Source organism: Buteo buteo, chromosome 12 (assembly GCF_964188355.1).
Source record: "Buteo buteo chromosome 12, bButBut1.hap1.1, whole genome shotgun sequence".
In the NCBI taxonomy this organism is placed as follows: domain Eukaryota; kingdom Metazoa; phylum Chordata; class Aves; order Accipitriformes; family Accipitridae; genus Buteo; species Buteo buteo.
This window is the reverse complement of record NC_134182.1, coordinates 26,137,873-26,151,262: the sequence shown is the minus strand read 5'-3', so window position 1 is coordinate 26,151,262 and position 13,390 is coordinate 26,137,873.

The window sequence follows — 13,390 nt, the reverse complement described above, 5'->3', positions numbered from 1 at the left end:
GGGCAGCGTCCCACACAGGCGTACTCATCACTGCTGTTAAGAAAATTCAACAGGAAGATTTCAGTGTAATGTTTACACTGCTCTCCTTTAAACGGATGTAAGCACATCTCCCCCTTTTCTACTGTTTGTTTGGAGTTCACATCTCAGTTCCTGTGCTGTGACCATGCTATGTAATGGGTGCCACTAAGATTCTGAAGGCCATAAGCAAAAAACGATCATTTCAAAATATTTCAGAACTGAGTTCCTCTATCTGTAGTTCCTCATCTTTCCCCACTGTAGTTTCTTGCTGTTTCTCCCCTTTTGCAGTAGAGTATGTAAAGCTATTATTCTGCAGCTTGCCTCCCTCTCTGTCTGAGGAAGCCTGTGAGAGAAGCAAGAAAAATACCAGATGTGTTCACCCTCTGGCTGCTGAAAAGCTGTGATTCTAGGCATTGGAGGTAGGAAGAGTAGCACCAGTATTTCTCCACCTCTAGCTACTCTGGTAAGACAGCATAATACAGGACAGAAGTTCAAAATTTGGTCTGTCTTGCCCAGGTTCCTACTGTGATACACATGAACAAAATAAGTTTCTTTAGGTTATGATTAAGCATCAGATGACTTATCTAGTAAAACATTAGATCAGATGGTATCTAAAGAAATAAGAGGTATCTGCACAGAAGGAAGGGTAATTCTTTCATGAGAGCTTGAGAGCCCAGCCACCATCACAGTTGAATACTGTAGAAAATAGTAGAATCTCATTCTGTACCCAAAAAACTATTTTTCCATTGAGTGAGAGAGGAAATCATGTGAAGATTGACTCAGCCATGCAGGCATGCCTTCTCTCTAGTCCAGGCAGAGACACAAGCTTCTCCTTGCTAGCCCACTGGTGCCAAGCTGTCTGAATGTCAGAAGGTGCAAATCTCCAGCTCTTTCTACTCTTTAGACACTTAGTTTGTTTTGCGAACCACAGAGGTTAAATAATTGCTATTTCTAAAGGTTAAAATCTCTACTATTCACTGCTAGCATGTGACATGTCTCCTCCTCTCATGATAGCTGCAGCTTGTGTCTGAATGGATTTGGCACAAATTAAAAGTCAGAGCTCCTAACTCTAGTTCTGTTTCTTACTTGCTGGATGGTCTGGGGCGAGTCACTTCAATCCTCTGTGCCTCAGGTTCCCCACATGTGAAACAGAGTTCATGATACCTCTCTAAAGCCTCTGGAAATGGATGACTGAAAAGTTCTAGATACTATTATTAGCTTATTTCCCCAGCAGTTCTTAAAATTGGATGGGACCCTCTCACAAAAATACAGGAAATTTTTAAAAAGTCAGGAAATTTCCAGCAGTTCAGACTCTTAAGCAGAAGAAATAAGGTCCAAACCTAAGAATAAGTCTAGTGAGAATCCAGAGTTTCTCATTTAATTAAAATATGGACAGCTGACTCAAACTCCACTTCTTACCTCAGTGATGATGACTAATTCGCAAGAGTTCCCCAGCACCCAAACAAGGTAGGGTTTGCTGTGAGTGGGCAAAAGTTAGAGGGAGGTCTCTCTGGGATGTATGAAAAACATGGATATTATGCTCTCAACACATTCCAAAAACATCAAGGATGAAAAATTGCATTTCAATATAGCCAAGAGTTCAAGTACTATAAAAGCACCATTAAAATGTACATTTATATTGCATCAGTGAGGCAGAGCATCAAAAGATACATGTTAAGAGTTTTACTTCACTAACTTTAATATAGGCATTGCTATATCCTGGCTGCACCAGGACTATCTCTTTATGGCTTTGCCTTTACTATCCAAATATATACATGAAGTACTAGAAGTTGTTTCAGCGGACTGCACTGAAGACCAGCATTCTTATAAAAATAGTAGTGGATACTTTGTATTTGACTAGATAATTACCAACACAATTATGAATGAGTGTGCAATTGTGAAAACTAAAAAATTAGCTTTAACATTTACCAGTGCAGGCTTTTATAGTAGGGCCAAAATGGAAATCTTCCATTCCACAGTGCAAACCTATGCAGTCTGGGTTAAACAGCATAGTTAATCAACAGGTGATGGTGGTAGTTGTGTGGACTCACCAAGAGAAAAGGACAAAAGCACCATTTTGGAAACATATTACACAACTGCTGTTGTGCACAGAACATTGAAAATCAGGAAATAAACCACCAAATCTGCATTCTCTTACAGGAAAAAGTTTGAACCAGGGTTTTCAAGCACACAAAATATCTCTGATATTCAGTGCAGTACTGCATTCTGAAATGCCCAAGTTATTTTCAGTAGAATTTTCTACAAAATTGGAGCCTGTGTGATCATTCATTTTGTGTTCACCTGTGTATTCATTCCAACAATTTCTTAATGATATTTCCAATCAGCTTCTAACACTGGTAGAATTGTGAAAGATGATAGCTGAATTCCTATTCCTTTTTTTCCTGAAAATAGACAGATGGGTAGAGATGCTATCAGAGTCCTGGCTCTGAGAAAACTTGCAGTTGTGAGTTCAAGATATGAGAGAAGCCTCATGGGAGAAAGCCCTTATATAAACACGCCGATGATGGGAAAAGCTTTGCCTGGGGCTCACATCCTCTTAGATAGTGAAAGTCAATCACCCATGAGACAAAAAACCATAGGAAACCAGGCTTCATTAGTTCTGCTGCCACAAAATTACTTGTTTAACAAAATTGCTATTCCAGGATTTTTGAAGAAAAGCACTGTTCTGTAGGCATGTGGATGTCGAGATTTTTTTTTCCTTTTTCACTAAGTGCTTCTCCTTATTAAACTATAAATTGTGTACCTAACTCACCAAAAAAACACAGTCTCACATCTGTAAATAGGAAGACAAATAAAATAGCGACCCGTGAAGCACAAAACATGAAAGTTGAGCGAATGTTTGCACAACCAAACCATGACATAAGTCTACTGAGAACAACAAAGAATGAACAATTTAAACTACTTGCCTACTTTGCTAACAAGTGATGCCTGATTTTTAACAAGTAAATCTTTAGCAGAGCATGAGATTAAAAAAAAGCGCCAAAAGTCAAGCTATTCAGAATTTTCTTTTCAGCAGTATATTATGTCCTAAATTTTCAGCAGTGGTTTTGCATGCCAAAACATCTGAAACAAGATTTATTACCAGAGAGCAAATTTTGAAAATACAGCTAAAAGAACCCAATCTATTTTGATGTCTCATAGCTGGTCAACTCAGAAATGAGGCATACAAAATCTTTAGTAATTTTATTTTTATCATGGGTTGTGTGTATACTTTTTTGCTTCTTGGAGTTCTCTGTTTAGAGAAGAAGGCAATTTAGTCACAATTCTTGACGGTGGGCACTCTTCAAACACTAAAGCAAGTTATAAAACTGTAATCATCTGCCCATCAAATTCTGGATTTCACACATACACACACAAAATACCCTCAACACCCTGGAAATCTTTTGCTATTGTGATCGCACCAGCATTCACAAAAACAACCTGGAGACTTTGGCCAGGGTCAAAGAATTTAATCTTTTGGGTTCCCCAGTATCATCAGGCTGAAAATGTAAGGCCCAGCAGCTTTCTTCCCTGGTGGTCTGTTAGTGTGGATTTATATTGGTTTACATACTTCAGGTCTGCTTCAGGAAGCAGGCTACAGACTTTAAAAAAACCCCAACCACCCAAGCTCACCTCAGACCAAGTGGACAACAACCATAAGCCTCACTGGGCTCTGGCTCAAAAGCCTCAGAAAACAGGGAGGGTGAATGTGGCCACAGTCCCGTATGTGATATTTGCACATTGGTACAGACAGAGATCCATCCACTGCTCTGGAGAGCAATTGTTTGAAGGATTTATTCATTCTCTCACACCTCTCATGATTGCACTTACTCCTTTCTTACTTTTTCATCCTGTCTTTGCAAAGAAAGTATAGTTTGTAAAGGGCTGCAGTCATGCATATATGGATCAAAACAAGTTCTTTAGTTTAGTCCCTTGTCTGTATTGTTTTCAGTTAGTAGGATGACAGGAAAACACTTCTCAGCTGTAGCCAGATCAAAACTTCTGTAGAATAATATTTTCTTTACCTCTCTTAAGCCCCACTTAAATCAACTTCTTTTTGCTGTTTTAAATCCTTCTTTTTTCCCCCTGTCCTTTTCTTAAGTAAAGTCCCCATAATCTTTCTCTTTGCACCTTAAAAGTTGATTCAGTTTGCTACCCCCTTCCTTCACTTTCTGTGACATTGGAACCATTTCCAGCTTATTCCCCTACCATGGGACCTGCTTTATATGTCTTGCCATAACTTCTTTGTATCTGTTTTTCAGTTCTCTTCACTCAGATTTTATGTGACTGGAGCAACAACAGAATGCAGGAGGTAACCGAGCATCAGATGACCTGGGAGAAACACTGATGTTTGGAAGACAATGAACATCCTCTATAGAAAGAAATACGTACTTATTTTTTCTAGCTTGGCATGCCATAACTATTCTCTGCCTTACATAATGCTCTGCCCAGGGAGCAAGTTTCCATGTCCCGGCCAGAGCTGACTGTTATCACTCCAATTAAATGCAATTTTGCATTTAATGGAGAAGTATAGATAGGGGATTTTAACCTGGGTCTCTTGAATTCCAGACAATTACTGATTCTTAGATGATGTATACATACCTCTCTTCAGTGTTTACAGATCATTCATCAAGCCATTTTGTAATTATTTTACATTCTTTCTTTTCTTATTTTAGTATCTTTGGTGAATTTCACTGATATATTCCCTAATCAATCTTTGTCTGTAACTCAGTGGTTGAGTCACCATCCTTGGAGGTATTTAAAAGACATGGTGCTTAGGGACATGGTTTAGTGGTGGACTTGGTAGTGTTAGGTTAACAGTTGGACTCGATGATCTTAAGGGTCTTTTCCAACCTAAATGATTCTGTGATTCTATGATTCTAAATGGCTAATTAACACCAGAATCCTCACCAGCTAAACTCTGTGGCACCTAAGCATCATTACTCTAAGTCCCTCCACTATTTTTTAAACCATGTCGATGCCTACATTTAAGCTCATTTCAAAATTTGTATACTGCATATTCCATAGTCCTCCACTGATTTAGTCATTATGTAAAAATAATACAGTCAAATGTGATGAGGTCTGTTAGTGACATAAACAAGGGCTATTACCGGAATGGAAATAGCTATATGTAGGCATATGTTCATTGAGAAGAGAAATGATCTGTAAGAGTCAGGCATCATGGGAAACACAAATTAGGGGGGTAACTGCTCCAATGCAGATATCTGATCCTGCACATTCCAGGCTATCTGGGACTTTGATCCTCTGATTCCTGCACACACACACCCCCCCTTTGTATTTCTGTAAATAACATTTCTGAATATGAACCACCCTGCATCTGGCACAGCACTGTTTATGCCAAGCTGACTACACCCTTCCCCTGGGGCATAAGGTCATGACTCATGATAAACACAGCAGTATAGGAATTTCACACCTTATAAAATGATTGTTTACAAGTAATAGCAGTGATTACTCCAAAAACATTTCAGAAAAAAAAGGGGGGAAAAGTTAATTAGATATGCAGACACAGTAATTAGGCTGTAGCCACTACTAGTTGTCTTTTTATCCAGCAGCCAAAGTCTTCCTTTATTCTTCTGCTGCTTTTTCTCCAAGGAAGCTTAACCCTCTGCAAACCTACCGAGAGGAGAAACATCATTTAAATACCCTGTCCCTGCAGCACAAAATCCCTAATTCAGTTCTTTTCCTTGCTCCCCAGGAAGAAACAAGCCAAGAAGGTGCCTTGTGGAGTATATTCATTTTCCTTACTAGTTTGAGACTAGTCAGACTTGGATACTGTCCAAACTATTCAGTCTTGTAGCCCTCTCTTATGCAATTGCTCCAAGCATAATCCCACTGGGAGCAGGCTGTCGGAAGACATCCAGCAATTGTGAGCCTGTGTGTCCTTTTGATATGTGGCATGGATGGCCAGCCACACAGAAACACCAGAGATACCATCTGGGAAGAGGTGAACAGCAACTTCTCCAGCCTCCCTGTTCCAGCCAAACAGAGATCAAGGACAGATGATCTGTGGCACACACTGTCAGGGCAGAGAAGCAGCTGCCCAGTCACACATCCAGCCTGGAGCTGCCACTTCTCAGCTGAGATGCAGGGACACTGGTCTAACCAAGAACCTGCTGTAGCATCCCCAGGCTACAGTTTTTGTTTCCACTCCCGTTTAGCTGCAAGTACCACTACACTTAAAGTGGGAAAGCCAACTATTTTCTATCTCCCCGTACAGCTGTTTACCCCAATGTGTGGTTGCAAACAACACAAGCAAAATCCTTGTAGCCCTGCAAGTGTGTGTGCACTGAAGTTTGGCAGTTCTCACTGTTGTGCAATCAGCTGTGCGACGTTGGACAGGAGAGGTTCTCCATGCCACAAACGAATCTCTTTCCCGCACTCTTAGTCTTTTTGCAACAAAGATTACTTACAGGCTTAGGCTTTCTCCATTTAGAACATTCTCTTTAAAGCTGAAAACTCCACACTGGGACTTTCCAGACCCTTCAGAGCTATTGGAAACAGCAACAGCATGTGTCCTCCTCCACTCTCACCAGTGAGATACTTAGGATTGCCTTTGGGCTCATCTTAAAAATACCCAGAGCACAAAAATAAGTCATGCCTGAAGGTCAGTTAAAATGAAATCTTCCAAATGGTGTTGAAAGTGCCCTGCTAGATGCAGCTGAGAGTAGGGGCTGGGATTTATTTCCCAACACCTTTCATATAGCTCAGTCAGTACTTAGGCCGATGGCAAGGGGAAGCCAGGGAAAGATTCTGGAGGGTAAAATACTGCAGATCTGATCCCTTCTGTGTAGGGATGAGGACAGACTGACTGAAATGGTGGCAGCATGCCTAGCACAACAAGGTCCCACTCCATGACCAGGGATCCATAAAACAGGGTTACAGAAAACAACAGCTACACCTTCCCTTGCCATTCAGCCATAGGATGGGTCCAGCTGCTGTTGAATTTACAGGTTCTCTGCAAAAAAGACTGCTATGGCCTGGCTGCCCCACCGGTGCTGTCATCTGTAGCTGGAATATAGCACATGGGGGACTGCAGGCATGCATGAATTTCAGATTTCTATTTCTTCCTACAAATTAAACCCTTTTATGGTTATATTTCTCTAAAGATATTCTGGGCATTAATATTTGTTCTGCACAGCTGTGAGAGGCTTCTTTGACTTCATATAGAAGTTACATCTGCTATATTCACCATCTGCTATATTCACAGGAAAGCGTAATATATAAAAATAACATTAAGGTGGAGATAGGAGCTGACTATATGAAAGCAGAAGATTAAAAACCCTGTTCTGGGCCAGAAGAAAGTCATTAATTTTAGTGGTTGCTGCTCACTAGCAAGTTCGATTATTTTATGGTTCCCATCTCTTTACGCTTTCCTGTTTAATTATTCTCCCTTATCAGTCATTTAGAGACTAGGGACCGTCAAGACTGGCTTAATTCAGACTTGTGTTCCTTTATGTTTTCTTGTCAAGACTGCTGTTATCAACTACTTCTTCCATCTATGGCTTATTTGTTCTACCAAGGCAACAAGCTCCTCTTTGTCAGCTCCCCAAGGTCACCTCTGGGACATTTTCCATACATGTAACTATATCCAAAACCAATGACTCTAAGGTCGTCTGCAAAGCCCTTTGCCTTTTACAAGGCCTTACCTCACATCTCCTCTACCTGTTCACAGAAAATCACAGTAACTTGTACATAAAATGAATGTGCTAAAAACTGATGTTCTTATTCCTCTGCTTATTTGCCAATTCTTGGGCTGTGGTTTTCCTGGAGGAGGAACTGTATTTTTCAGCTATGTCTAGACTGGTCAAACTAATAGTGTTTGAGCACAGGCCCACCACAGCCACCCATCTTGCTGAATTGGTAGCATGGCCTCTGGCATGGTTTTGGCTTAGGCCAGCTAACTCTCTTCCAAGCATTATATGGGCACAGTTCAAGTTTGGACATGAGGATGGGCCAGGGACTGTTCCCAGTAGGCAGTCAACGGGTCCAGTGTTGTTTGGGAGAGAAAAGCGTTGAGCTGTATGGACATGACCTCTACTGTGTCAGCATGGAGCAGGCTGACATCCTACCAGATGTTACTGTAAATCACAGTCCTAGCAACAGGGACTGCTTGGGATGTGTGCAGTGCCCATCCCCCTGGGAATCTCAGTCATGACTGAGATCTCAGCTTGCTGCCTGAACCTCAATAACTAAACAGTGGCTGTATTTTTCCATATCTAAGATTTTATGAGTGAATAAGAAAATTTTTGCCTTTTTTTTTTTCTCACATTACTTGAGCATCCCTTTGTTAAGGCACAGGGACACCTCACTTAACACTGTAAGGAGAAGAACCAATTCCAATCTCCCTTTCATTGGAGAGAAGCCAAGAGGAAGGATCAGAAGTCTCTGTGCTCCCATTCCCCTTGGTAGCCAAGTCCACCAAGGTCTTTCTCTCCAAACCCTGCCTGTGAACCCTGTGGGTTACTCTTAAGGGACCATGCTGGAGCAGTGGGAGCTGGAGAGAGCCTGAATCCAGAAAAGCAGTACTGCAGAAGAAAGGAGAGTTCTGGGGAGATACAGAGCCTCTCAAAGAGCATCCTGAAGACAAGGCAGATGTAAATGAGTTGCAAGAGGGAAGGTTAATGTGTGAGATGGTGACTTAAGGCAAGGAAGAGGCAACAGAACTAGTGGCTGCAGAACTTACACTACTCAGAGGGCCTCCTCATGGCTCTGGAGGGAGCAGGGTGTCAAAGATCCCCTTGGTATAATTGCAGATAAAGTTGTTACTTCCTCCTAAAAGGCCCCTCTTTGAGTCCAGGGAGGAGAAGGAAAGATCAATAGGAACCTGGGAGGTCATCATCTGTCTCTTACGGGGTCTTAGAAAGGAGAATTTGGTGGCAAAATCCACAAGTAAGAAAGGAGCAAATGAAAGCAAGAATGCTTGTGCATGTTCTCTGCTGTCAACAACACACACAGCTTGATGCCATTCTCAGGCCAAGCATCAGGTGCTGGAAAGCAAAGGAGAAGAGTGATGCCTGGTAGAGTGGTCATCTTGTTCCTTGCATGACTGACAATAGCACATGGAGGTTTTGCTGCTACTTTGTTTTAGGGGCAACAAAACCAAATAGGGACAAGAAGAGTGTGTGCATATTCTTATCTAGATTTTGTTTTTAAAAGAGGAAAAATCAGAAGAGTAATTAAAATCTCTTAACTGGGACTCCTAGTCAAAGCATTGCTACATCATTCTTTCCAACCCCTGGCACAGAGCTGAGCTCTGAGATCTTCCAAACACTATTTCGTAAATCCTCCTATCCCATGGTTGAAATACAGTCAATATTTAGGAGAGAGATTTACAAAACAATTTTATTGCCATGCCCTCGTTCTGCCACAGTTAAACACCATTTCCAGAGTAGTGCTGAGATCACTGATGTATCAAGTACAAACAGGGCAGTAAATTATAAAGACGTATTAGTATCATTTGCCTTTAAAAGGCACAAAACCACACACATACATGCACTCACACATCACAATTTTGCAATTTTGCCAATCATTAACGACAAAGCTATTTTTAAACTTCTGTCAAATAGATTCATGACTGTTGTGAGGATATTTATGTTTAATATAATATAATAATATATTAATATTAAATATAATATTATTTCAGATTTTTCCTCTTAAATCTCTACTTTTTATTTTCAATTATTTTTCCAACGAAGTTTTGAAATATTCACAAAGGCTAAACACATTTAATCTTGCAGAAAGGCACATTTAAGGTCTGATTAGGCTCAGGTAAGTTTGAAGAGTCACTGCTTTTTCAGGGATGCTGCTCTTAACTACTATGCTGGGATCCACCCTGATAAATCTGCACAAACATGAGTAACTTTCCTCCACTGCATTCAACAAGAATATGCAAACAAGTCAGGCTCGCATGCAGAACAAGTTGTGAGGGCTACTGTAGGGGCCCCAGTTTAGGAAGTATTCTTTACACTACCAGTCCTGAAGTGAGTAGAAAGGCTATTTCACTGACTTTCTCAGGGGAAGTTCATGGCCTCTGGATTTGACAGATCAGAATAACACTGCTGCTCCATTCCTGAAGTGCTGATGCAGTATTTTCACTAGAAGTCTTGCAGAGAAAGTCCAAAGGGAAAAAACCCCTAGATTAAGTTTCAGTGACAATAAATCAAAGCATGAATGCTTAAAACAACTCAAATGCAATTGCTTTTCTGGATAGATATTACCTTGCCATCCCATAATACAAAGCCCATTTGTTTTCACTGATGCAGAACCTTGTTTTAGAAACGTCCTTACAGCAAGAAGCAGCATCAGGAAGGATATCAGGTTTTCCTTTGGATTTATGTCTTGGAAGGTGGACATATCCGCAGTGATCCAAAACACATGCAGGCAGTGTGTGACAACATGTCCTAGCTGCGTTCACTGTTGTCACAGCAAGCTACCTTCACTGCCTTTCCAATACTTTCACAAGGAAACAGACCCATATGAAAAAAACATTTGTAATGTGCAAAATAATTTCTAGTATGAATGTATGAGAAAATGTCCGGAAAAACCTAAACACACAAAGGAATTATATATATATATGTTTATGGTTATAAGAATCTTATTTGTCATCTCATTCCAAGGTTTCTTGGCCCAGCTCCCCAAGCCTCCACATGCAGTATCAAACTGACCACTCAGCTGAAGGCATTGCCAGCAAAACGACATAGGGTTCGACTGCTTTTAGAAAAAAAATTGCAAACCTTTCCTCTTAAAAACCAACCAACCAACCAACCCACCCACCCACCGCATCATGGTAAGAGTGACATTCAGAAAACTGACATGACTTTCACTCAGTTAAACCTCATGGAAACAATAAAACCTTAACCAGAAACTCTTGAAATTTTGCCTCAAGCTGAATGCTTGAAAGAGCAGAAATCCAAAGATCCCATGATATCTGCAAGAGACTTGATTACAGTCAGTGATGTTATGCACCGGGCACTCAAACACTGCAGTAACGGGTGGGAGCATTCACATGCAGGATGGATAAAACACTGAGAAACAGATTCCCAGACATGTCACCTTGTGCAGCAGAACATCCCAGATTGCTTTCCTTTGCCTTGAGGTACAGAGAGGGCTGTACAACCAAGAGAAGTGTGTGTGTGTATTTGTGTGTTCTTGCCCACATATTCATAAGAGTGATCTGCAACATCCATGGTAAGTTAGGTAGTTGGTGTCTCCCAATCAAAGCACAAAACTCTTGGTATTATCTAAGACAGTGAGGCACTCATAAGAGTATAATAGACACAGGATGCTAAGGGAACAGGATAAGCAAAGGCTTAACCTCAGGAGATTGAATCTTTCTCCAAGATATTCAGGAAACTTGGAAAAATCCTACTGACCTCAGTGTCAATCCTCTTGATTAATAGTTTGCCAAAAGTTTGCTATAGCTCTGATTAGGAACGTCTCAGAATCTGAATCATATTTGACAATTGTTTCTTCAGTAAAACAACATGTGCAGACAGAAGCGAGTATCTCGCTGCCTGTGCCATCTCTGAACGGTGTTACAACACTGCACATTCTCAGTACTATCACTGTTTCATTTAATTTTATGGACCTCACTTCTTAAATTGTTTCCATAGGCCATTTCCTTTTTTTCCTCCCCCCATTAATTTACACAGGAATCAATCTGAAGTTCTATTTGAAACTGCGTAAGTTATTCTATATCAATTCTTCTGAACTTGCTTTGCTCTCCTATCAGCTTTCTTCTGAACTTGCTTTGCTCTCCCATCAGCTATCTTAGAGATTACTAGAGCAGTAAAAGCCCTTGTGGAGTACCAATTAAATGCAAGACATACTTTAGCTACAAAACTCCCTCTGCTTAGCACAACAGTAAGTTAGTTTTGCAGTTACAGATTACAAAAATTATCTGGTTTCAGTAGCTTGCCAAGCTTAGGAACTACTTGCCTGTTTTTCAGTTGCAAACAGAAAATGCAGACTGGTCAAGGCTGTGTTCACTATGCCTGGTTTTAGGACTGCACAGAATTTACAGTCAAGTTACAAGCCTCTAAAAATAGGAGGTGATAGCGTTGACAATAGCAAAACCTGAGCCATGCAAGATGGACTGTTACGAATCAAACAAATCAAAAAATTATAGGTATGGCTGGAGTGTTCCCAAACAGACACAATCCCTCAGACCATATGGGCTGTTAAAAGCCCTACAGTACACTGGTGTTTGTGCCTAAAGTTTGGTTCTTTTACTTCTGGGCTACTGCCAATCTGTGACTTACCTTTGCTTTCCAGCTGCATGTGTTACTTCTGGTTGGTCTGCTGTCTCTCTCTGGCAATGTAGTAGTTTGGTCTGGTTACTTACTGCTCAATCCTCTGCTCAAGGAAAGAAAGACTTGTGCCTTCCTGCCTGATGAAAAGCGCTAATCGTTTTTTTCTTTGTTTCAGCAGTTCCACAGGGACCATCATCACCATCTGTGGGCTGCTGTTCTCCTGCCACAGTCTCAGTTTTCTGGCAAAGGCTGCCATAAGCCTTTATCCTTTATCCTGCTCTTTATCCCCCTTAAACGTAAAGGTACTTGCCCTCTGTCTCACCCCCAAGGGGCTCAGCCAAGGCAAAGGGAAAACCGCCCTTTTTCCACTCCTTCGAGTAATTCTCATCTCACTACAAATTACATTTTTCATGTTGCTGCTAGCTACCCTCTACACTAATTGCAGCCTTAAGGTCCTTCCTAGCATCCTTCCTACCAAGAAATAATAGAGAAACCTTAAAGAAGTGGGGAAGAGAAATTACAAGGAGGGGAGGAAGGGGCACTACTACTGGAAAGGGACAAAATGAAATTGCCATGGGGCAGAAGCATCCAAAGAACTATAAAAATCAGGGGTGCTTTTCCAGGGACCAAAGGTCACAAACCTGGCACAGAGCTGAGAGATCACATAAAGATGGGCAAGCCAACTCTGTGCCAGACAAGCTGGAGAGAGAAACACAAAGGTCATTTCCACAATTGTGGGAGCACTATTCCAGCAAGCAGAAACTGAAAATTAAGCAGGACAAGAGGCCTGGAGGTGGATGGAATGATGGCATTTAACATGGAAAGAATATGATGCTCATTTAGAGATGACAGTGGAAAAGAGCTGAATTTTAGGTGTTAACTTCTAAATGTGACTTGCAAAATTTAGCTGCTTCACTTCAGCAGTGATGTCATTAATAGGCTAACTTCAAAACTTGCAGTTTTGAAGATTTTCATGCTGTTAATCCCAGTTTTCCATTGCATGGCTCTTGGCTGGTATTTCTTTCCCTGGTTCATTACACTGATTTTTGGCCAAGAACTGTTGAAGTTGACTCACAGGTCATTGAGGTTTAAAATAAATA